This window comes from Rhinopithecus roxellana, chromosome 9 (genome assembly GCF_007565055.1).
Source record: "Rhinopithecus roxellana isolate Shanxi Qingling chromosome 9, ASM756505v1, whole genome shotgun sequence".
Lineage (NCBI taxonomy): Eukaryota > Metazoa > Chordata > Mammalia > Primates > Cercopithecidae > Rhinopithecus > Rhinopithecus roxellana.
In genome coordinates, this window is record NC_044557.1 from 115,974,888 (window position 1) to 116,001,467 (window position 26,580).

Genomic DNA, 26,580 nt, shown 5'->3' on the forward strand with positions numbered 1-26,580 from the left:
CCGTGGATTGAGGGAATACCTTCAAAACATTGACTTTATCACTGAGCTGATGAAAATAATGGACTCAGTCAATGAATCAAGATATATATGTTGAGATTGCTCTAAATTTATGAATCCTGGATTGTAGGGAGTAGGGAGCACTGAAGAAAAGGAAAAAAAAATCTATGTGCTATCCGTTCTAAAACCGAGACCATCTTTTAATGCTCAGAATGTTATTAGTATTTTCTTATAGATTCCTGACAATTATGCATATGGATGATGTTAAAATATCATTTTTAAAGTTGATTGGTATTACAAGATAGATACCTGTATTAATTTTCCCAATACCTTTTACAAAAAGTCTTTTTTTTTTTTTTTTGAGATGGAGTCTCACTGTGTTGCCCAGGCTGGAGTACAGTGGCATGATCACAGCTCACTGCAAGCTCTGCGTGCTGGGTTCACGTCATTCTCCTGCCTCAGCCTCCCGAGTAGCTGGGGCTACAGGTGCCCACCACCATGCCCAGATCATTTTTTGTATTTTTAGTAGAGATGGGGTTTCACCGTGTTAGCCAGGATGGTCTTGATCTCCTGACCTCATGATCTCCTGACCTCATGATCCCACGCCTTGGCCTCCCAAAGTGCTGAGATTACAGGCGTGAGTCACCACGCCCGGCCACAAAAAGTCTTTTATAATAAAAATTATCTAAACAAGTCTCTTAAATGTAGATAAGGTCACTGTATTTTCAGATGCTCCCCCGGGAACAGAGTTCACTCACTGCTTTCAAACTTGCAACTCTTGGGTTTTTGTGACCCCAGCACACTAAAGTTCGGTATCTGAATCTGCCAACATCTCCCTTGTTATTTTAATCATCTATGATGTTTATATCTTGCAATATGGACTTTTAACGATCTATATTTTCCATGATGAGAAAGACTCCCTTGCCATGAGGACTGCCCATGATCTTTTTGGGAACAGGAAGGCAAAGAGGATGTGTGTAGCAACTGGCTTTGCTGTTTACTGCATTGCACACTGAGCTCTTGACAGTGGACTGTGGAAGGAATACCTTCTATTTCATAGTGTATTGTTCTGCCAATTGCAACTTTTTACCTTATGTTGGTGATGCATGAGAATAGAAAATATCAGGCATTGGCTCACTCCAGTTTGGCTTAAAATCCTACGTAGCCCACTCTGCCCAACCTTGAGAAACCCATTTTTTTTTCCTGGATCCTCACTCTCTTCATTTTCAGATGGGAACAATAGGATTTGTGACAAGGACTGAATATTAATCAATTAATTAATATTTTTGCCTGAAACATGTCAAAAAAAATCCCTAAATGCAAAAAAGCTATTATTTAGAGTAGAAAAAATAATGCCAGCTCACTTACTCTTGAGTTCAAGTGAAATAGAAACTAAAAAACTCCACACAAACTTCAGATACTCTCAAACAGTATATCCCATGCAATCATTATAAGATTTTACTTAAAACTTACCATCAGTAAATTCAGTGTCTTCTTAATTCACAGTCGTTCCAGTGATAGTAAGCATTAACATCATAAGCCTGACTATTGCCCCATTCCAACTTAATTAGCAAATATCAATGATTTATTGTTCTAAAATCAAAGGATTGAACAATGCAGAGTTCTCAGTGACAAATGACATTTAACCTGTCCACAAGTGACCAAAGATTTGTTATACAGGTACTCAACTTTGGTAAATGTAAACATAAGCAACATAATCTTTGAAAACACAAGGAAGTAAAATAAAACTTAATGGAAGACTTGCTGGTGAATTTCTAGAGTCAGATATCACTTCCAGTTCTTTGTCATTCATACTGATGACATTTGACCTTGCTTTCTTACTTCTTTAAGTTTTCTATCTCTTTCAAGCAAGTTACATCATGGAAGATGCTATGGGAGCTAGAAACACTTGCCCCTGAAAATCTGGTTCTAATTTAGGTCTTCGTAATAAAGCCTGACACATTGAAGCAGACAGTGTCAGGAACTGAGACATCAGGGTCAAAGTCTAGAACAAGATGAACAGCAACAGTTGCCTTGGGCTTTGTGGAAGTAAAATGGACATCTGAATGCTACTGGATGAAGTAATTGATTTTTCCTGAGGCATGTATGATTTTAGTCCTTAGAACTTCTAAGCTTTTTCAAGTTTTAACTTGCTAAGAATTATTTTTTAATATAAAGTACAGCATGAGAAAATCAGCAGGAGTGTTCTTTTCACTAGATATCAAAGTTAGATTTTCTATGTTTTAACATTTTTGGAAAATTAAATATGACAGTATTGTTAGAAGATACGCTCTCGGCCGGGCACGGTGGGCTCAGGCCTGTAATCCCAGCACTTTGGGAGGGTGAGGGGGACGGATCACAAGGTCAGGAGATCAAGACCATCCTGGCTAACACAGTGAAACCCCATCTCTACTAAAAATACAAAAAAAAAAAAAAAAAAAAAAAAATTAGCCAGTCATGGCAGCGTGCGCCTCTAGTCCCAGCTGCTGGAGAGGCTGAGGCAGGAGAATGGTGTGAACTCAGGAGGCAGAGCTTGCAGTGAGCTGAGATCGCACCACTGCACTCCAGCCTGGGCGACAGAGTGAGACTCCGTCTCAAAAAAAAAAAAAAAAAAAAAGAAGAGATGCTCTCGTGTGGAAATAACGTTTCTATCAAGTTAGCATTATTTTGTTTACACATGTACCATGTGCACACAGTCTCACAAATAAATGTCGTGTAATAAACGAAAACTAGATAACAATGGCTCAAGAACTGCTCCATGGGTACATATGGGCTGTCTCTTTCTGCCCCACTGTATCATTATTGTGTTTTCCACACTATGGCTAGAGAGAGTGAATCTGATTTTAGAAAGATAAACTGAAAATAAAAGTGAAAACAGTGGATTTCAAACAGGCAATTATCTTCCAGATGAATTCAATCATAGCAAGAAAAAAAAAACCTACAAACAAGCAAAACCACAAAGCAGGCGATCACATCTGGCCTCTGCAAGTCCTTAAGGAAGCTACCACTATGTCTGTGATAATTTTGAATTTATATTCCTCAAAAAAAGAGTGTTTTAAATATCTTTCACACTGTTATCCAATATACATTGAGTCACTGACAGACTATGAAGATTTGTCTTATGCACCTAGACAGATATGCCTAATTATTTCCATGTTTCAGCAGCATTTGACTTGGAAGAAACAAAATGTAACAATAAAATCCCTCTTACATCAAATCAATGTTTCACTGTGTATTAAGATCTCACCATCTGTGGAGTGTGTTCAGTTGGAGATACATCATCCCTCAGTCTAAGCTGTACTACCAGAAGTAAATTTCACTCCACATTGGCCTGTCCTAGCCACTCAGGGGTATCTGATAACCATATTCATGCCTCCAGTGTAATCGCATTGTAAACCCTTGATGTGGTTAAACAGTGCACTTGTTAGTTGCTGTCATTGGCACATTGAGCATTCAATTAGCAGAGTTCCTTTCTTCTGCCGTAAATTCAGAATGGTCTACATTTAAAATTCATCACGAGAATGAAGTAACGTGAAAGAGTGAATTTCTTGAGCTCTTGCAGTTATTCAGATGGGATCTTACCCGTTCTCAATACGCAGAGATTATGGGTTTAAACTCCCACACTGTTGCTGAGATAATGACACCAACTCAAAGCATAAATGTGGACGATCTAAATTTAGTCAGGTAGCAGTGGATTCTCCTGTAGAAATGCTGCCTTTCTGCTAGGAAGGATGAGGAAATGTAGCTAGTCACACATTGATGTAAATTAGTTTTGCTCCTGAAAAAGAGTGTAATGTACAATCTGCAGTAGGCAGCTCTTGTTTCTGATAGCATCACAACCTGTTCTCCCAGTGCTGTTTATTGGGTAAAAATTGTTTTATTAGATATTGATTAAATGCCAAACAGCAAGGAAACACCTTTCAGTTTTAAATATATGTATTTTATAGAGACAGAAAGATATCTATGATGTCTTTATATTAGTTTCTACCATTGAAGGATTTGTTGTCATCCTAAAGGGTCAATGCATGATGGTAGGTGTGGAATCAGAGAAGACTTGGGTTCAAATCCTACTCTAATAGCCCTGTGAAGGTAGACAAGGTTCTTAAATTGGAAATTCGATTTCTTGTGCTGTTAAAGGAATCCTCCTCACCTGATCATGTTGTTCTTACAGTGAAATGAGATCACACAGTGAAATGGGGGATTGAGTACAGCATAGATGCCAGTCCCTGACTGTTGTAGTTAGTGGACACAATTGCTCTTATTCTCTGTGCTGAAGAGTAGGTGTTTATAAGGGCACCTGCTCTTATGGGATTTTTCTAATAAGAATTGCTTCAGGATGCTATAAATCTGTCATCTTGTGACTAGTTGCTCAAAGTCTTTGTCTCCCTCCAGTTGGTTCTGTCCTTTCTGAAAACAGCTTATTTCATTTCTTAAATAATTTCCTGTCCCCACTCCATCCTGACAGAAAAGTTCAGAGGAGACATGATTTCCTTGGAGACTCAGAGATGCCATAACTTACATATAACCACACAATGGCCCATGTGAGCTAGGTGGCTAAATACTGAAATACTTTTGAGAGACCAAAAATACCAAAGAAGCAGAGGCAATGTATTGTCCCTGGGAGGCAGGATGCTATGAGCAGGTGATAGAAGTGGCTAAGGAAGCAGCATCAGTCCACACCACGAGGGGAGACCAAACCTCCCCACATGACACCAGCTACCCGAGCAGGCCCTTGGACTCCACGTTTGCAGTGGGTAGGGAAAGAAAGGCCTGTCCAGATAACAGGAGCGTGGAGCTCCTTAGACCTGAAACATAGACCCAAGTCTGCCTTTTACTAATTACATATAGTGGATACATCATTTGCTTTCTCTGAATCTCGGTTTCCTTATCTCCAAAATGAAAATCACAGACCTGTCTGCTTATGGGAATGAAATAAGATGTCGTGTGTGAAAGCACTTGGTAACCTGTGGTTCTGCTTAATACCAACAACTTCATGGCTCTGAAATCACACACTGAGGGGCATGTAAGGCAAAAGATGAAGCAAAAACTCCCTTTAATCCTCTGTGGTTTGGCTTCTCAGTTGTACGAGAAATGCCTAGAGTACTGGTTTAAAATACAGATTTCAGGGTTTCACCCCATAAGTTTCTAGTTTCTTTGGCCCATGGCGGAGCCTGGAATCTGCATTTTAAACAAACATATAGGTGATTGGTTAGAACTGGTTGGTCCCTTGGGCCACATTTTGAAAACTGCTGTTCTGCCCCTTAAGAGGCCAGACCATTGGGGATGGGTGTGTTTTGGGGGATTACTGAGAGCTAATAATGTGGAAAATCATATATTGTAGGCTGGAAACTTTGATACCTCTACTGTACTTTAAAATTTGGAAAGTTTATAACAAGTTGAATAGGGCAAAAAAGTTTTCTTTGCCCAAGTGAGGCATAGTTTTTCAAGGTGAGGGAATGAAGTAAACAGATAAAGGAAGAAAGTCAGATAGATAAGATCAACATATTTACTCTCAGTAGTGTCTTTAAACTCTCAGCTGCAAGTATCATAATTTGCTTTGATAAGTTTTTTAAGTTAGTGAACAAAAGATAATTTAAGTTTAAGTTGAGCAGAAAATAATTTAATGCTTTTGAAATGCTGGCTGCCCTGTACAGGATTGTCTCAATCTTTAACTGTCTCCAGTTCATGAAACCCAAGGCTACCTATTGACAAGGGAAAAAAAAAGGTTTTCTGAGGTACATGAAAAGATTCAGGCATTTTAAGGTTCTCAATCATGTCACCTTTTCTCTCTTAGGTTTTAAGTTGAAGGATTCCATTTGAATTTGCACGTTTTGTTGAAATTAAGTGGAGGGTCTTCCCGAATTGTCAGCTTTTATTTCTTGCCCATTCAAGCTTCCATTTAGAATTGGTATAAAATTAAATCTGCAGTAGAACTATAGCTGTAATTTTAAAATCAATATGGATTTTGATTGTGCAAGTGGCATTCTTATGGGTAGTGGAAGCTAACAACAAAATAGTGTCACATATAATAACCTCATGAGTGTTAAGAGTCAGTCTTACTGGCTTTTTTTATTCCAATGTTTATGAAATTTTTAAATCACCAAAGTCAGTCTCATCTCAGCCTGTGTAAAATTCTCTAGCTCTTAGGCTTTTTTCATTTTTCATTCAGGTCTCAGTTCATATATTAAATGTGGTTCTAAGGGTTCCAAACTACCCCATGCAAAGGAACCCCTTTCATCTCTATCACTTTATTTGGCTTCATTTTCAAAGCACTGTCTGAATTGTCAAGCATTTCATTTCATGTAGCACTGTCTGAAATTTTCTTATCTGTGTATGCATTTATTTACTGTCTTCCTCTTCCTATGGAATGCAAAGGTTATCAGAGCAAGGACTTTTGCCTATCTAGGTTATTGCTCTTTCTAGGACCTGAAGCTGTACCTGGAACACAGGGAGAAAACTAATAAATATTTACTGTATATATGAAGAGGAGGAGTTAATATAATAGGCACAGTTTTCTCAGGGCTCTGTATTCTGTCCTTTGCCTATTACTGAAGTCTGATGGAGGAAGATTGGAGGGACTTAAATGGATCTCACAGCTCTTACACATTCCTTAACTAAATGGCTTCCACAATTCCTCTCTCTCTTGTAATGTTCTGTGGCTTCACACCTCAAGCCAGGTGTCTGCTCAATTGTGATTTATGCAGGCCAGTTCCAAATAACAGTGAAATAGTGACTGAATAGTAAAGGGCCACAGATGCGTCTATGAGGCCAGGGTCAGGGGGAAATGGTCTGTGCCCTTTCGTTTCCCTCTCTTTCCTCTACTTTTCTTAGCTAGGAGGTATCCTTATGTCATCTGTCTGAAACCTGTATACTAATGTTGCTCCAATCCTCCCATCTTTCCAACATGATAGTTTCCCACCTGGTGTCTGAGCAGTATTTTGGAAGAAAACACTCTTATTTTCAATTCCGAAACAAAGATAGCCAGTGATGTATGTTGCAGAGAGAAAAGGAAGATAGGCAAGGACAGGATTTGGAATGGAGGCAAGAGAACATTGTTTTAGAAAGGCAGGGATTTGGTGCCCAAATCAGATTGTTCTGCCTTCTTCATCCAACTCCAGAAAGACTTGAAGAACTCTCATCTTTGAGTGACAGGATCAACTTCCATGCCCTGAAATTTCCATTTGGTCCTCACATATTCAATATGGAGCAGAAACCAGTGCATTTTGTCAGTATAGGCTAGCATCACAGAAATGCAAAATAAATAAATAAATAAATAAATAAATAAATAAATAAATGACAGTAGACTATAGCTCATTTTGATTAGTGGACATTTTTACAATAGACCCTTAATTATTCAGTCACTATTTCACTGCTACTTGGAACTGACCCTGTTAGTCTTAGTCATCTATGTTGCATGTCTTCCCTTCAGTTGTAAACTCTCCATCTAGTGGTTTTCCCAGATGCTGAATTTGCCCCCCACCACTGCCCCAATAAATAAACAACTAATTAAAAATAGAGCAAATTTTGGCAAGTGCTGTCTGCAGCCTATTTTAGAAAACACACACCATATTATCTAAGCGGCATCTGAAGCTTTTTAGCAAGGGATGTAACTATGTGGTGGAACGACTTCAGGGATCACAGCATGGAGCATCGGCAGTGACATCTGGAGTCTTTCATTATGCAGTTACTGGTGCTGCACAGCCTCCCACTCACCTTGGTACCTGCACACATTGCTGTTTCTCCTGCAGTCCCTTGTGTGACTGCATTTGTATGGTGGGAAAGCTAAAAATATCTACTGAGATGGCAATGTAGACTGACATTAGCTCATAATCCTTGCAAGCTGCACATGTGTGTTAAAAAAAAAAAAAAAAAAAACCCAAAGAACTAACATCCCACATGATGCAGGTTTCTGTAGGAACTAGAAACAGAGAAGTAGACTCAAGATCAAAACCAAATAGTGCCCCCAAATTATTTTTTGAGATCTTATACCCTTAGAATCAGAGAAACTGTCCTTCTTTTTCTTGCCCATTAATTCACCCTAAGTATTAGTTTAAAAATATAATGTTGCTGTGTTGTCATATATCCAACTAGTTGATAAAACTACAAAATTTTAATAAACATAAATTTTTATTATTTTGCAGTTGATATTGAAATAGAACACTAGTGAAAAAATTTTATTCATTTTTTTCCAGAAAAAAATGTATTTTAATATGAAAATTGTATATTTGGACACAAAAACTACTATACACAACAAGAAACCATGATTTGATCAATTAAGACATTATTATGTCTTCTAAAAACACAGAAATTACATTATTAAGCAATTCCAAGAGGAAAAAGGAAGTCTGTAAAGTCCTATTCAGTTTACTTTTTTAAGGAAAATGATATTTATTTGACTCAGGTCACGGTTCCATTGTGTTTACTTTCTTTGTAAGTTCAGCTTTGGTGCTACCTAATTCTCTCTTTGCTTCTTCAGTTTTCACTTGAGCAAGAGATGGATTCAGCATTAAATCTAAATAGAACTCCATTTTTTTCTTCAAAGGTATGGTCTGTCATTTTAACTCCTCCAGTTTCTCTGATACCGCTACTAGGGACTGATGAAATGGAGACGCATCCATGCCTCTAGCTGAAAGTGGCTCCTCTGCAACTTTGATTTCAAATCTGAACTCTTCTAACTTTGCTTTTCCTGTTCTGAAGATGACCGTTGACTTTGGCCCTTTCCAAAGACACGTGAAAATCTACCTTTTTGAGATCGTCTTGTTGACATTTTTCTAATACTAATGTTGCAATTAGATTTTTTTTCAAGATTTTCCCATTCAATCTTCATTTCTTCAGTTTGGGATTTTGTTTGAAAACATCAGATGTCGAATTATTCACTGCAGGGATAAACCTCGCTAGTGAGGTATCTTTGGTTTCAAGGGTCATGCACTGTCAACCAAAGCATTCAGATACGTGGAACCCGCGCTGGAGAGATTGGCAGGGGAAAAATTCACACTCCCCATGAGAAGGTCTTGAAGAGGCTTGGCTTGTGATTCATATTCACTTGCTTTCTGTCTGTTTCAAGAGGTTCACCTCATACTGTGGAATGGGATTACCTCCATTTTTCTTGATCACACAGCAACCTGCACCTTTTTCTCCTACTGGGGCTCCGTAGCTAATACTTCTGCCACTTCACACAGAACTCCTCATGGAAAAAGTACCCTGCAAGCCCCTTATTTGCTAATTTTCATTTCAAGAATATTATTTTATTATCTTCAAATTTTATTTTATCTAAATCTTATCATCCATAAGAAAAGAGTTGTTCAGTATTTTACAGTGTACAGACATGGTCAGTTAGCTTCAGGTAACAAAATAATCTTCAAAACTGTAACAGTAAAAGAAGTTTCAGAACCATTTGGTTGATATGATTTATTAAAGGATTTATTAATTCATTGGAGATGTTGATACTTAATATAATAACTACTGAACTCTTCAAATGTAGCTGGTCTGAATTAAGATGTGCTATAAGTGTGAAATATACAACAAATTTGTTTTGAAGACTTAGAACAAAAAAGGAAATAATTCATTTATAAATTCTTATACTGATTGCATGCTGAAATAATATTTTGAATATACTGTGGTGAATAAAATATATTATTAAAATTAATTTCACCTATTTACATCTACTTTTAAAAATACCTCTTCCAAAAAAATTAGTCTGTTTCTATTACATAGCACTACTGTAGAGAAACGAAAGTTTCTAGTTACTCTACAGGGAAACAGTTAAAATATAATGTTGCCAAGGAAGACAAAAATCCAACAGGCAGTTTAGATGTTCTGCCAGAGAGCCTGAGCATTATTTCTCCAGAATCTACTGCAAAGACTCTTCCTGAAGAGAAGAGGCCCTTTTATAGCACATGCTGATTCAAAACTGGGTACCTCTTCTGCAAGATCAACCGTATCAATTAGTGCTATCTAGAAGGAGTTAATGGATTACTGGTACTAAAGGATACAAATGAACTAACATGTGCAGTAGAGGGAGACATTTCAGTGCCCTCTGAAGTTTGTGATAAAGCCCACTGTCCCTTCCTAACTGAAGCATTTCCCTTTAGCAGCATTGTTGTCCAAAGTTGGAAGGCCTTCCACTACTATATTTTATTTTATTTTGTTTTAATTTTATTTTTTTGAGGTGGAGTTTCGTTCTTGTTGCCCAGGTTGGAGTGCAATGGCGCGACCTTGGCTCACTGCAACCTCTGCCTCCTAGGTTCAAGTGATTCTCCTGCCTCAGCCTCCCAAGTAGCTGGGATTACAGGTGCCCACAACCACACCTGGCTAATTTTTATATTTTTAGCAGAGATGGGGTTTCACCATGTTGGCTAGGCTGGTCTTGAACTCCTGACTTCAGTTGATCCAACCGCCTCAGCCTCCCCAAGTGCTGAGATTACAGGTGTGAGCCACCGTGTCCGGCCAGTACTATGTTTTAGATACATTAATTCATTGGATTATATTTTAGGCCCTTAGACACAAGTGAATGTCGTCTCTGGACTTTTGCCTTTCTGAGAATTTTTTGTTTTTCTGTGAAACCTAACCACCTGGTTCGTGAATATTCTAGAATAGGAAATATTAATATAAAAATAATTCTGTTTATATGAATCTTCCCTTTTGATACAAGAAATGAGACCATAAATTTGTGGGAATGTGTTTTTAAAAGAATCCTGCTAACGTATATAGATTTCATCTCTTAACCCTTTCTGACTCCCTGTATATTTTTATTTTTTTCCAAATGATTCAATCCCAACATGTCAGTAACGACCTCCCATACATACCAAGAAGCTTCTGCCATCTGGTTGTATATGTGGAGGACGTGGCAGTCAAGATCCCCAGAAGGATCAAATCCCCCAGTCCAGATCCCAGCTTCCAGATCTGTTTTCTCAAAAAACTTGAAAGTTGGGATGGAGTATAACAACTTGACACTATCATCAGTTCAGCTAATCGTTGTTTCTCTTGCTTCCCAGAAAGTTAGTTTGTTTTGTCTTTTTATACTGTAGTAATAACATTACTTGACTTGAACATTTCCCTGCACTCATTTTTAATTACTTATTTATAATTTTTTATTTTTAATGTTTGTGGGTACATAGTAGGTATATATATAGGGTACATGACACGCTTGGATACAGGCATACAGTGTGTGATAATCACATCATGGAAAATGGGCTATCCATCCCCTTGAGCCTGCATTCATTTTAATTAGCAGTCGTTTTGTTTTTACAGAAATAATCTGGCATTAACACCACAGTTTTAATAAAACGTAGACTAAAATTCTCAATTAATTACACAAGTAAAATAAGGATCTAATGAAATCTGTGGCATGATTTCACCATCCTTTGAAACTGATTTTGAAAAGTTGTCTCCCAGTTTAATGTTGGAAGCTGGTCTTCATACATCCCAGAAGTGTTCGTAGTGTTCATGTAACCTCAAGCATAGGCAACATTTCCCTCTTTCATGTTATTTCACCAGCTCTATTAGACCCTCAGACAAATTATATATACTTAACAGTTTGCCTTTTAAAATATGTTTGTATTATCTATAATCAATTTTTAAAAAATCATTTTGTCAATTAGTGCATATTTCATGAGTATCTATGATGTTACCAAGCCCTCTGGGAAATGTTGGGGATAAATTGATAAATAAGATAACAGTCTAATTCTTATTGGAATGTACATAGAAAACAAACAGTGTTTGACTTTTCTGAGGCCTTTTTTTGTTCTGCAAAATAGGAATCAAAATGTTTGCATAGTTTCAATATGTTATAGACATTTTAAGTGGCGTATAAGTGATTTCAGAAGAAGAAAAGCCTACACTTCTGTAACTAGTCTTCTGAATAATATCTACACAGTCTTTCACTGTAATCCAAGAGTATTGAGATTAATTGGAACATTTCTTGACCCTCCAATAATAGGAGACATTCAAACGTGTTATTAACATAATCTGCCATCGTAGAGAACAGCTGAAATAATGTGATACGAATATCATGATCAACCTTGATGGAATAAACATCTTCCTACAGATGCACAGTGAGATGGGGATGAAAGCCCTTTTTCTGTGTCAAGCTTCCAAAAATGGTTAATTTATTACTCTGAATACTTTAGGCAAATTACAAAGAATGGAATGAAGAAGGATGTGAATAATCTAGGTAATTAAACCCTACTGTACAGCTTCTTTGAAAGTTAGTCTAGCGTTTATGCCATAGAATTATGTAAGAATCTGTTAAGAGAGCTTATTGTTTAATTGTTCTGGTCTATATAACAGTGTTAACTAAAACATAACCTAAGTTCAGTAGAATTTGGTTTGAAGTGGGTTTATCTCCAACCCCTATCTGCTAAAATGCTCTATGCATCTTAGTTACCTGTAAGAAAGCCCCGTAGTAAAGCTCTGAGAGTTCCCAGACACCAGCATTTCTATTTGGGATCTGTTCCAGCTCCTGCTAGAACTTGCCATGTGGTTTTATCCAAGACACCATCTACCTGAGCTCGAATTTCTCTATCTATAAACCAAGGGAGTGGGCCCCAAATTCTGATTTTACCAAAATCAGAATACTATAAGAAGGAAAGTGGAGGTTTACAAATACCGTTTTTGGTGTGTCTTCATTGACTGAGGGTTAATTATACTGCCATTTCACTGCAGCATTTCTGTTGTAAAGACTTCTGTTCCAGTCAGTCAGAGTCAGTCAATGTTGAGGTTAACTTTCTCTGGCTGTATTGATTGGGTGATAGTTATCCCCAAAGCTGGAGGAAGCAAATAAATTCCTTCTACCAACTTAAATTGTAGAGATGCCTGTCACAGTTTAGGGGCGTTTCTTGCTCTTTGCCCTTCTGGAGTTGTTTTGATTCCAGGAGTACAGAGACTCAACTCCAGCTTTGAAGAGGAAGGTTGGAGATGAACAGAGGGAGATAGCTCTGAGCCCAAGGAAGCAGCACCAAGGAAAAAGTGAGGGAGAAAACCAAGTGTCACTTATTGAAAAGCGAAGGCTCTGATCTGCAGTTTCTGGTTTGTTCTGATAGAAGACTTTGGAACCCAAACCATCTGGACACATTTTGGGGACAATAAAGAATTGAAAAAGGTTTTACAAATAGAAGGAAGGTGGATAGGTTATCAGGGGAAAATATGAGTCACGACCTTGTGGACTAGTTTAGAGGAACCAGACTCCCAGCACATAGGAGGCCTTAACCGGATTAAAAAGATAACTCATTTGTCACATTTATCTGCTTGATCATATTCAAAAAGCTTCACCCGTATTAGCTTAATTAATTCTCATGACAACCACTACAGGTAGGTCTTTCCTCTCCTTATTTAATAGCATGAGAACATGGATTTATAAAGAAGTTAGGTGCCCCAAATGACAGTTGTGAAGCATCTGACCCACTGAGGCTGACCCCAAAGACAGACTCTCATTGGCACAAATGTCCTTTCTGGCTCTGGCTTTCTTAATTCCCTCATGATCACCCCTTCCTTTCATGGCCCCCCAGATGCTTGAGCATTTCCTGATCAGTGCATAAGCATATGTTCATTAGTTAAGAGTGCTTATGCTGGTAGGTAGCTTATCTACAAATCATTACTAGAGACAGATTTAGGAGCCATGCCTCCTCCTCATTTCTCTATTCACTCAGCTCTTCTTTTTAAATCAATCAAGTCTCATAATGTTCCTATTAGTAAAATACTTAAACGTAAGCTATTTTACAAATATGTGCTAAGTTCTTAAATATCTTCATTCTGCCTCATGCATGCTTGGCTTTCTGTGCTAGTGTCTCAGTCAAAGCATATGGAATTGGATAGTTCGGGTAGAAAGCTTCTCCAATTATCTATATGTTCAGAAAACTGGGAAAACACCCTCGAAGAAGAAGCACACATTAAGTGCCTTTTCCCTGACAGATTTTAGCTTACCACAGGATTTCAACCCTTTGTTCTTGGGGAAGTACTTTCTTCAACAACAAAAAATATAACATTATGATTCTGTGGTACACTGTGATGTCTCTCAAACCTTCTTTATAAGCCTGAGATGGCTTTTAAGAAATAGTTTTTGCTCAGAGGTATGGGTTTTTGTTTTTTTTTTTTTTCATCGAATAAGGAATGGAAAATATGCTAATTATAATTGAATAATAGACTCAAAATTTAGATTAACCCTACCTGATCACACTAACAAGATACTGTGATTCTGCATTCATTTGTTTGGTCAACACATCATATTGAGCATTGCAGTAGGCAGATTCATATGGCAGTCCCCATGATCCCCACCTCCTGGTGTTCAAATGTGGATGGGGCCTGTGACTTGCTTAAAAATAACAGAGTAGGGCAAAGGCAGTGGGATGTACTTGGTTACATCACATAACATCGCAGTGCCCCTCTTGCTGGAGCCTCTCCTTGCTGACTTTGAATATGCGAGCTGCCATGCTGTGGGCTGCCCGTGTTGGGAGCTCATCTAGCCAGGAGCTGAGGGTGGCCTCTTAGAGCTGAGGGAAGCCTCCAGCCAACAGCTAGTGAGAAATAGAGTCCTCAAGATCACATCCATTAGGAACTGAATTCTGCCAACAAAAGCAGATCCTTTCCCAGTCAAGCCTCATAGGAGACCTCAGCACCAGCCAACAGATACCTTTCTAGCAGCCTGGTGAGACACTAGCGGGAGACGTAGTCAAGCCGTGTGCATACTCCTGACCCAAAGAAGCTGTGAGATGCTAGGCCTCTGTTGTTTTAAGTCACTGAGTTTGTGGTAATTTGTTACATAGAAACAGGAAACTAATACAAACACCCTCATTATTCCAGACACATTTTGAGGAATTGGAAATGGAGCAGTGAACAAAATTAAGTCCCTGTTTTGAGGAGCTTGCATTTCTTCTAAAACATAGATATTTTAGAAGCTTTAATTCATCTCAGTTTCAAAGTAAAAACCTCAGTGGTCTCAAAATGGGAAAGAAAAATTTACTTAAAATATGTATTTTTTACTTTTACTATTATTTTTTGAGACAGTCTCACTCTGTCACCCAGGCTGGAGTGCAGTGGTGGGATCTCAGCTCACAGCAGTCTTGACCTCCTGGGCTCAAGTAGTCCTCCCACCTCAGCCTCCTAAGTAGCTGAGACTACAGTCGTGTGTGACCATGCCCAGGTTATTTTTGTATTTTTTGTAGAGACAGGGTCTCACTTTATTGCCCAGGCTGGTCTTGAACTCTTGGGCTAAAGTGATCTTTCTGCCTCGGCTTCTCAAAGTGCTGGGATTGCAGACATGAGCCACTGTACCCAGAAAAATGAGCATTTCTTTTCTGGTCCAAAGAAGGGAAAATAATGCTGGACATATCTCAGTATTGACTTACCAGGTGATCTTATTCAAGGAAAGAATGGGAGAACAGGGGTTGTCAGCTACAGAACACGAGTTCTCCACGGGCTGTAGCTTTAGAATCAGAACTTTGCAGTCCCACGATAATGCAGTCTTACAGTATATGTCACTATTTCAAAAAAAAAAAAAAAAAAAAAAGATACTGAAAAGCTTAAATACATAACTGCCAGAAGTCACCAAAATAAGAAAAACAATTTCAAAATCAGCCTAGTGATTTTGTTTCTATAGAAAGACCATTGTCTAAAAGAAAACCTAGAATTCATTCAGCATTTTCAGAAGATCGAAGTCACATTCATGGACAACATGTATGTTAGTTCTAGTGTCCAGACAAGACAGCTAAGAAGGGCTTGAATTTCCACACAAGCTACCTGGCTTTATAAGTAGCCCCAGAATGCTCAGGTGCACAGGCCACAGAATGCCCAGAATACACGGGCCATAGTCCAACCGAGGCCCAGTGTCCAGCAAATTTGAGCTGCCAGTCACTTGGGGGACCAAGGAGCCTGTACTGTATTCGAGAAACCACAAAGCTAAGGCCACATTCTATAGAATAGACTTTTGAAATTAATGTGTAACCAATCACACTCAGAATATATTTGGGCAGCTTATATGTGCAATGTGTTGCATGCAGTTAAATGACTAACATTTCTATTGCAGTGTACAGAAGGTGTTCATAGAGCTAGCTCTTGTTGAATCGCAGTTATGGTTATTAATAACATGTATTGAGCACTAGTTCTGTCTAGACCTTGTGCAGAGTGCTTTGATATGTTTTTAATTTTATTTTCTTAAAAGGATTATTGTCCCCATTGAATAGATGGGACTGAACTTTAGAAAGCCTAAGACACATACACAAGATCCAACAATGAGAAAATGTTGGGCTTACAATTTTAATTCAGGCAGTCTGATTGCAGAACTGGTGCCCTTGACCGCTATGCATGGCACCTCCTGTTACTGTGACAAGCACAGTGTCAGATGCTGTGTTCTTTCATTTGTTCTTTATAACAACCCTGCAAAAGGTATTTGAGAGTGATGGGGTGAGCCTTGAAAAACTCTTTCAAGTAATTAGTTTAAGAAAGAGGGAAGATATCGACATGCATCTTCTGATGCCATAATCACTTTTTACATTACCAGGCTAACTGGGGGCTCTAAGGGCTATTGTTCTAAGTAGGAAACCATTGTGTGTTAATATTTATCAAGTATTTAGAAGATCAATCTACTTCCAAGACCTTCCCCATCAGTTTGATAATGCCTAAAATTCTAAAAGCTCATGCCAAATTTCTTTACCTTAAAGCTTTGAAATTATTCTTAGTCATTTACCCTTATCAGTCATGTATACTTTAGTAAGAATAAGTTTATCTCACTCATTCATGAAAGCAGATTTTTATGGAGAAGAGGATGCAAAAACCTGAGAATTGCAGATGCTGAATCTTCTTTAGAGAAGGTCACTAAGAGTGAAGAAGAGAGCAGATGATATTTGGCCTAATGGCTGCCAGAGATATTAAGAACACTTTCTGGAGGTCTCAAATTTGTTTTTTTTTTTTTTCTGTATAACTAATTATATTTTCTATCATAGACAACCTTGTGTATAACCTAGAAATGGTGGAAAGTATATGATCCAAAAGCAAGGTACCATCAGTTCTCTGTACTTATTTTGAAAATTGGAAATTGTCCCAACACATTTTGATACATTAGAGAACAATTTGAACATAATGAAAATGTCTTGTTTTTAATGCATGATTTGTATCCATGATAACACTAGGTGAATGCAGAAAACTGCACCCAGATGAACAGAGCTGTGTAGGAATGTGCAAATTGCACGCAGGCTCACACCTCAAACATCTGCCAGCTTCCTCTGCTCACCATTGAGCCACACCCATCCACATCTGGAGTTAGAACTTTCCTTCTGACTTCAGATAACCCTCCTTCCATACTTCATAATGACTTACTAACTGCAACCTTTTGACACTTACATCTACAAGCAAACTCCAGGACTTTTTTCAAGATAAAATATAGTATTTATTGTGGTATTTATGTGTTTCTTAATCATTTAACATGTAAAACTGTGTTGTTTTTGTTAGGTTTTTAAAAAAATGTTTCCCTGATGACGTGTTTTTTTTTTGTTGTTTGTTTTGTTTTGTTTTGTTTTTGAGACAGAGTCTTGCTCTGTTGCCCAGGCTGGAGTGCAGTGGTGGGATCTCAGCTCACTGCAACCTCCACCTCCCGGGTTCAAGCGATTGTCCTGCCTCAGCCTCCTGAGTAGCTGCGACTACAGGTGTGCGCCACCATGCCTGGCTAATTTTTGTATTTTTAGTAGAAACAGGGCTTTGGCATGTTGCCCAGGCTGCTTTTAAATTCCTGGCCTCATGTGATCTGCCTGCCTTGGCTTCCCAAACTGCTGGGATTACAGGCGTGAGCCATCATGCCTGGTCACTGATGAAGCTTTTAGCATCCGTTTTTCTGATGAGTCCTGTAGGATTTTTTGCCTGGTGATTTTTAGGAATGTGTGTGTACATGTGTAACTTTATTGCAGAACTGATTTTATTGTCCCTTATTATGCAGATTTCTCCTGTTAGGGTGTGTGTGTGTGTGTGTGTGTGTGTGTGTGTGTGTGATGCACTTGAAGGTGTAGCTGATAATTATTTGAAGTACTTCTTTTCACAGTGGTTTAGCAGGTTAGCAGATTTTTCCCAAGAAAGAAGAGCTAACCATGCATCAAAATAACACTTTTCAGGAGAATTTCTAGAGGATAGCCCCAAGGAATGATGCCGACTTCATCCTTTATTAAGGTTGGTATCTCAGGAGAAGTTACGCTGATAAACATGTGTGGCCCCAGTACCTCGGGAAGGCAGCTTTCAGCATGCCCCATTTCATCCTTAGATCTAGCTAATATTGGGAGTTGGTGGGTTTCTCTTAGGGTCAACATTTGGGAATAGGCCGAGCCCACCTCCCTGCACCTATCTGCTGCTGAATAACATCCAAATGAGAGCCTCACTCTGAGGTTAATGCCTTGGCCTGGTGACCATGCCAGCTCTTTCTTCTTACCTTTATAAAGTCCTGTATGCCTCCCTTCCTCCACTTCAAATCATCAGAAGTATATCTGTGCTTTTTGAGCTATGGGCAGCCCCGGAATTTATGAAAGCTACAAACATAACGTACTTAATATTTTAGGCACTAAATAAATGCTAATATAACTGAGGAGTGTCAAACCAATTGTTAGGAGGTGAGTGCAAGACAGTGACACCACAGACAAAAAAGGAAGACATTTGAAGCATTCGTGTCACACAGTAGTCTTGATGTAGGGGAAAGCCAGGTATGGTTAAGTCTCAGTAAGAAATCCATGACTTCTGAAGAATAAATTGAACTCATTCTCAAAGAAACGCTAAAGACTCGGGGTTAACAATGGGAAGGGTCCTAGTAGCTGGGGGAATAACCCCCACAGTGTCTGGTAACTCCTTATTGAGGGGCACTGATGTCACCTGAAGTTAATCCCAACTCCAATTCCATCTGTCAGGTAAGCTCCCTTATGGGAGTCTATGACTTCTAGAAACTCCACACTTAACAATCTGTTCTCTCATTCTACCTTTGTTTTACACAGTATCCCAGTGAAAAACAAACTTCTCTTCCAGAATTTCCAAAATAATAATAATAACTATAACTCAATGGTCAGCCTTATTGGTCTACCCTGAGTCTTATGCCAGCCCTGGGCTAGTCATGATGACTGGTGTGGCAGGGAAAATGTGATGCTCTGATTGACTATGCCTGATTCACATGCTCAGTTTGGAGCCAGGGAAGGAATCAGTTTCACTTGGATCACATGAATTGAGAATAGAAGATAAGCAGTTTCTCAAGGAAAACTGGGGTGTTATCACTAGAAGGGGAATGGGTTCTGGGCAGGCAAGAACACGAGATGGCCCCTCTAAGAGTCTCCTAAGCCAGGCTGTGTGCTAGGCACTGAGCCTGTGACTGTGAGCATGACACAGGGTCAATGCCCTCCTTTAGTTTGTAGTGATTTGGATATTAATTCAGTAAACACACAGGTAAGGAAACTGAGCCTAGAGAAATGAAGTCACATTTTTCAATGTTGCACAGCTAATTATAGCCAACACAGTGACTAGAAACTCTGAAATGATGGTCAATATCAAGATGCCATCTTGCCTTACTAGTATAGCAAGCTGACCTATTTGAAGCATGGTTATCTGTCTAGCACACAGTTGTGTAGGATATTACTGTTATAACCAGTTGTATCCTGAAATTGACTCAAACCAGCTGGTGCAAAATTATTGTGTACATCTCTTTCCTTCTTAGCATTCAGTGAAATAATGTTGGTAGCTTGAAATCAGCTATGGTGGTATTTACACTAAAAATTGGCAACCATCACCATGAGCTGATTGTTACACCTTTACCAACATACCACCAGTTACCATGGTTATAGGAGTTTAGTCTTCAAGCAAATTGTTTTTTTTCTTTTCCAGAGTATTTAATAAAATTCACATAATTATTGATACAGATGAATAGATGTGACAGGTCAGGAAGTTCTTAAACCACAGAATTTTTGTTTCGTTTTTCTTCCGTTCTACTCCAAATCCCACGGTCTTCAATCTTATACATTTAATACAATTTATATTTTATTTTCGTATTTGGTGCATGTTGATCAAAGTGAAACCACAGATGAGAGGAGACTACTGTACCACAAACTAAGCGGCTTAGACAGCAGAAATTTATTGCCTTGCAATTCTGGAGGCAAGACGTCCTAGATCAAGGTGTCAGCAGGATATCTCTATTACTAAGGCATCTGTAGGTAACATGTATAAATTTTCAGCATCAGACTTGACCTTACTAATATTCATTTTTAGCATAACAAACAGACTAGACTTTAGCTATGTTCTTCTTAATTGCCCAAGTTAGTGGCCAATCACCTATACCTAAAGTTTTCAACTGTCAGATTTGTTAGCATTGTCCTTTGTACTAGCACGCATTTATTTTGGTAAAAGGGGAGAAAGAAGATACATCAAGACACCCCTTGATAAACCTAACTCAAAAAGGAATAAAGACATTTGTATCAGTTTCTGTGGCTGCTGTCACAAAGTGCAGTAGGCACCCCTTATCTAAAGGGGATACGTTCCAAGCCCCCCATGGATGCCTGAAACTATGGATAGTACTGAACCCTGTATGCAGTATGTTTTTATCTATACATACATACCTATGATAAAGTTTAATTTGTAAATTAGGCACAATAAGAGATGAACAACAATAACTGATAATGAAATAAAACAATTATAATAATATACTGCAATAAAAGTTATGTGGATATAGTCTCTTCCTCTCTTTTTCTCACAGTATCTTAAGAGTTACCCTATGTACCTAAGGGTAACTGAAACCCCAGCAAGTGAAACTGCGGATCAGAGGAGACTACTGTAGCACACACTAAGAGGCTTAAGCAACAGAAAATGTATTGCCTTGACATTCTGGAGGCAAGAAGTCCTAGATCAAGGTGTTGGCAGGGTTGGTTCCTTTTGCGGGCTGTGAGGGAGAAATCTGTTTGTGCCTCTCTCCTAGCTTCTGGTGGTTTGCTGGCAATCCTTAACATTCATTGACTTCTGCGGCATCACTCCAACTCTGTCTTCATCTTCACATGGTGTTCTTGCTGTTTGCATCTCTGTGTCCAAGTTTCCCCTTTTTTATAAGGATATCATCAGTCATATTGGATTAGGGCTCACCCTAATGACCTCATTTTAGCTTGATTACATTGGTAAAGACCATATTTCTGAATGAGGTCACCTTCTCCGGTACAGAGGTTTAAGACTTCAACATATCTTTGTGGGGAGGACACAATTCAACCCGTAATAGCATTGCAATTAAATTGTTAAATTGTCACACACTAATATCAATAGGTAAAATGTTCTTTGTCGAGCTAGAGTTCTAACAAGTAAATATTTCATTCCTTCTGAAAAACAAGTATTTCTGCTGAGTTGATTTCCATATTATTCAGAATGTCTTAAGGACCTGGTCTTCAGCCTGTGCTCCTTGTTCAAATGCAGCATTAATTTTAAGACAGGGCTCAGTCAACTCAGCCCACTGCCTTTTTCTGTATGGTCTGCAAGCCTAGAATAGTTTTTACATTTTTAAAGGGTTAAGTGGGCTGGGCGTGGTGGCTCATGCTTGTAATCTCAACAGTTTGGGAGGCTGAGGCAGGAGGATCACTTGAGGCCAGGAGTTTGAGAACAATCTGGGCAACATGGCTAGACCCCCATCTTTTTTTAAAAAAAAAGATTTGCTTTTTTTTTTTTTTTAATTAGCTGGATGTGATCACATGTACCTGTATTCTCAGCTACTTGAGAGGCTGAGGTGGGAGGATCACATGAGCCCAGGAGGTTGAGGCTGCAGTGAGCTATGTACATACTACTGCACTCCAGCCTGGGAGACAGAGTGAGACCCTGTCTCAAAAAAATAACAATGGAAAAAAATCAAAAGATAAGTATTATTTCATGACGTGAAAATTATATAAAATCCAAATTTCAGTGTTGTCAACAAAGTTGTATTCGCACACAGCCACACTCATTTCATTTGCATATTGTCTATGGCTGCTTTCACACTACACAGGCAGAGTTGCAGAGTTGCAGAGTTGCAAAGGAGACCGTTAGTCTGCAAAACCTGAACTATTTACTCTCTGGCCATTTACAGGTAGGATGCTAATTTTGTTAACTATACCTCACTCACAACTAATTGGTGCTGCTCCCAAATGACACAGCCTAGTCTCTGAAGCAGACAGGCATCATGCTGCCGACCTTTGTGCTGTGAGGGGGGTGTCTTCATTCATAAATTATAGCATCATCGTGATTCTGCCTATTTTATTACTATCAGAAGAATTACGCAGCTAATTAGTAAGCATTTAATTAGAAGTCAGAACCAGTGCTGTTAATGGGCATGCTTAATATTCCATCGACAAAATTAACTGCTGGCATCAAAGGTGTGTGGTCATTGCCACCTCCAATCCCTGCCCAATATGGCAGCATTTTATGTCTATTTGTTAAACATAACTTCCATGTGTAACTTGCATCTTGAAATAATTTAGTTACGTTGAATCCACTGGGATTGTATTTAATCCTGTCTGTATTAGTTTTCTATTGCTGCCAAAGCAAATTACCACAAATTTAGCAGCTTGAAACATCACAGGTTTTCTGTCTCGGAATTTTCCAGGCTAGAAGTCCAGTGGGCTTGACTGGTTCTTCTGTTCCAGGTCTCACAGACTGAAGTCAAGACGGCAGCAGGGCCACATTTTTTTCTGGAAGCTCTGCAAAGAACCTGCTTTTAAGTTCTTTCAGGTTATTGGCGGAAAGAGGAGCTGATTTCTGTCAACAATCTGAAGGAGGGTGGTGGTCCCTGCTTCCTGGCTGGCAGTAGGTGGGAGCCTATCTTAAGGCTGCGTGATTCCTGCTCCCATTGCTCCCTCCATTTTCAAGCCACCAAGGGCATGTCAAACCCATCTCATGCTTCAGACCTTCTCATGACTTCTGCCTCTAGCTGGAGAACAATCTCTCCTTTTAAGGGCTCATGTGATTAGATTGGTTTCTTTTGGGTAATCCAGGATAATCTCCCTATTTTAAGGTGCGTAACCTTAACTACACCTCCAAAGTGCCATTTGCCATGTAACTTAACATATTCAGATTCCGGGAATTAGGGCATGGGTGTCTCTTGGGGGCCATTCTGCCTGGCACACCTTCTCTGGGTTCTGTGTTCCTAACCTGAGTGTCTGCATCTCTGTTTTCTCCTAGAAGACTCTGAGGGATCAGCACTTGGCCCTAGGGACTGCACTTGCTTTTCCACTTTGGGAGCCCACAGAAACACTACCCTTTGGTAGTCTCTTTCTATTGCAGAGTTGGCATTTCAAGTTAATTTTTCATGGATGTATCACCATGTTATTCCCATGCAACACAATTAAACGACCCCAGCCACCACAGCTGAAAGCATTTATACTTAGTTATTTCATACAGCTGTGTTAGAAAACCACTGCATACGTCAACTGTGATATAAATGTACCCTGCTAGAGTTGGGCTGTTAACAGCCTGCTTAGCCTGATGCTGCAGCCATCAAAAAAGGTCTGTATGCATCTTGGTTGCCCATCTTCTTTCTCCAAAAGGCAAGAGCCAGGGAGTCAGACTGGAACACCTTGCCACTCTGAAGTTTAGAATACATCCATTTTCATGACTGCTCAAATTAAAGGTAAATTGTCACCTTGCTGTGCACTGTAATGTTTCTGGTTACCTGTGTAAATCTGGTTGACATCCATGTTTGGAAGAATTCCTTACATTTGATCCCAATGTAAGAAAACTTGAAGCATTTTGGAAGTTCAGGCTGAGTTATAGTTGCATTTTGGAAATGCTAAGTACCTGATAACTAAAGGGAAATTCCAGCAGAGTGGAAGGGGAAGTAGGGATGGGGAATAATCTTTTTGTTCACCGGCTATGATCCTGGCACAGAGACCCTCAGAGTGCAGACTGGGACTTCTTAAACACTAGCATGCTCATGAATCGCCTAAGATCTTAACATTCACATTCTAATTATCAGGTCTGAGCTGAGGCCTGAAATTTCGTATTTCTAACCACTTCCCAGATGACGCAACCTCTGCAAGTCTGTGGGCCACACTTTGAGTGGTAAGAATTTAGAGAATTTAGACTACGAACAAAATGAATCAATTCCTTCCCAAAGGGTTATTTTTTTTCACACTAACTATTATATCTAGGTTAAATATATTCATATTACTGGCAAAGTCAAAGAGCTCAGCTTTCCTTTCCTTGCTAGGTATTAGGATTTAAGTACAACTTTAAGGATGCTGCATTTCCTCAGCACAGGAAGAACAACCATGAAGAATGCCATTAGTTCTAATCAACTCAAACCTGATTAAAGAGAATAATGTAATTTAAAGTGAAAATTTTGATTCAAATAGGTTCTTGATGGCAAGATTAGCATAAGAAGATAATTTCTTTAAAATATCTTAAGTATAGCTGGAGAATGAGACAATGTGGTTTAATGATTTGTGTTGATGGGGAGACATTTAGGGCCTGAACTAAAATATTCTCTTCCTTCATTCCCTCCTCTGCATCTCATTTAAGCCCCCTAGAATTCTTTGGAAAACCTGGAGACACGCTCGCTTTTATCATATTGGGAGCTGGTCCAGGAAGTATGAATGTGAAATTTTAGCATTTGTGTAACTGCCAGTAGGTGTGGTCTGAATGTGTAGTGCAGCCTCCACTTTCGGATTTCAGGAAAGGGCTAATTCCTCGGTAATGCTCTGTGATGCTTGAAGCTTGGCGTGAAGGCTGGGCATTCCCAGGGAGGGAACTGCCTGTCAGTGGTCCTGATTCTGTGTCTGTTGGCAAGGCTGGATCCAAACAAGCTTCCTCCTTCCCCTTTTTGCAGTCAACTGCAAATCCTGAATGAAGGTAGACAGGCAACACCCAAGAGGCTGACACCATGTCTTTCACCTTCCAAGATCAAAGGGTTTAAGAGTGCTACTAAAGCAATATAATTCGATTTATATGAGATCCTGAATCACCAAGATTAGGCTTGGTTATCATGAAAATGGAGGAATTATCTTCTCAGGGGTTTGTCATCCTGTCAGTCAGCTGATTTGCCTGGTTGACAGGAAAGGCCCCAAGGGAACTGCATGTGATTCTGCTGGGGAGTATGAAGCCCAGGATCGAATGAAGAGTGCCCTGTCTTTGCTGCTGAGATTGCACTTTGGTTTAGTGGGAAGTGTTCCTAGGCTTCAGTTTTATGTTCTCACCTCTAGTATTGCCAGGGGCAGCCACTTGCTGTTTTCATAGGATGGAGGTCCCCTGCAAATGCTGGTAAATGCACTGCAGTGTTTAATTAGGAGGAAGTATGCAGAAACTTCGTTTGGTGTGTGGCATATAAAGAAGAGAAGGTAAAGCATCTCTGTCAACAAAGAATTCAAAGTGTAAGAACTCCTGGCTGCCTTCAGCCTGACAGAAAGTGTCTTATCATCTGTGTCTGCTCTGCAGCATGGTGGTTTTAGAGAGAATCAGTCTGATTTCTGATACCTGCCCTACTACCTACTCATTGTGTCATTGAGCAAATTTGAATTCCATTGTGCCTCAATTTCCTCATCTACACATTGGGAAGAGTAGTACTGTACTTTATAAGGTTTTCATGAGATTAAATAAGTTTACAGCTCTAAAGTGATTAGAACAGTGCATGGCATTTATAAGTCTGCCAGGAAGGTTAACTCTTATTCAGGTGCTCAGAGAACCAGAGGTAACAGCAGGGAAATCAGAAGACATGGGTTCAAATTCTGACTTTTTCATAGATTTAGGTCTATCACAGTGTCTCTGACATTCTTTGTAAAACAGGGACTGTAATACCTATCTCCCATGGTTTTAGTTAAGTTAAAACAACAGTTTATGTGAAAGAGTCCAGCAATAAATCGTCACCCGGGGACAGATAGTTGAAGTCTTACTTGTTATAGCAAATATGTTATCCTAAAAGGTATTAAATTAACTGATAGCAAGTAAACTCGATTTTTATGTAAATTAGAAATCTATTTGCAGGCAAGTATCCATTATGAATTATGGAAAGGATACAATTTTCCTCTATTTGGTTCGAATCCTTTCATTTTGATTAAATTAAGTTATAATCCTGACAGTGACATTTATTGAGTACTTTTTATTTTATCTGATCAGTCCTCGGTACACTCTGGCAATATTATGGTAGATAGTATTATGATCCCTGTTATACTGCATGTTGGAAATATGTGGCTCAGAGAGGTTAAGTAACTTACCTGAGGTCACACAGCTACAAAGAAGCAGAGGCAATGCTGTAGCCTACTCCTCTTTGACTCCCAAAAAAAAGTGCTCTTTATAACTATGGTGTTTTCTCTTCTCAACATCAAGTCAAATCTCATGGTCTCTTAGAGCAGTTTTTGTCATGACAGTTCAAATTATAGATCAGATCTTAGTTTTAGTTCAAAGGCAGAAGCAGTCTAACTTCAAAGTTAGAAGTAGTCAAATGAGAAGAAAAACAAACAGCCATAAAAATCCGATATTGGCCCATTTCTGCCACCAACATGCCATAAGACTGATCATTGTTTTCCAGTCTTGAAATATCTTCTCCCCAAATCAGAGGCAGCCCCACAGTTTTGTTATAGGAGAGGCTTCTGGACAATATTGAGTCGAAAGAGGAGAGTGGTGGTTGATGCTCTTGCC

The 26,580-nt window shown here is 39.1% G+C and overlaps 1 protein-coding gene and 1 pseudogene across 1 annotated transcript in view; one reads left to right on the forward strand and one right to left on the reverse strand.

The window, feature by feature from the left end:
* The window catches only part of KCNB2 (potassium voltage-gated channel subfamily B member 2), a 416,387-nt gene that overhangs the window by 84,942 nt on the left and 304,865 nt on the right, over positions 1 to 26,580 (forward strand). The window lies entirely within an intron of this gene.
* On the reverse strand, positions 8,400 to 9,047 carry LOC104662497 (annotated as a pseudogene).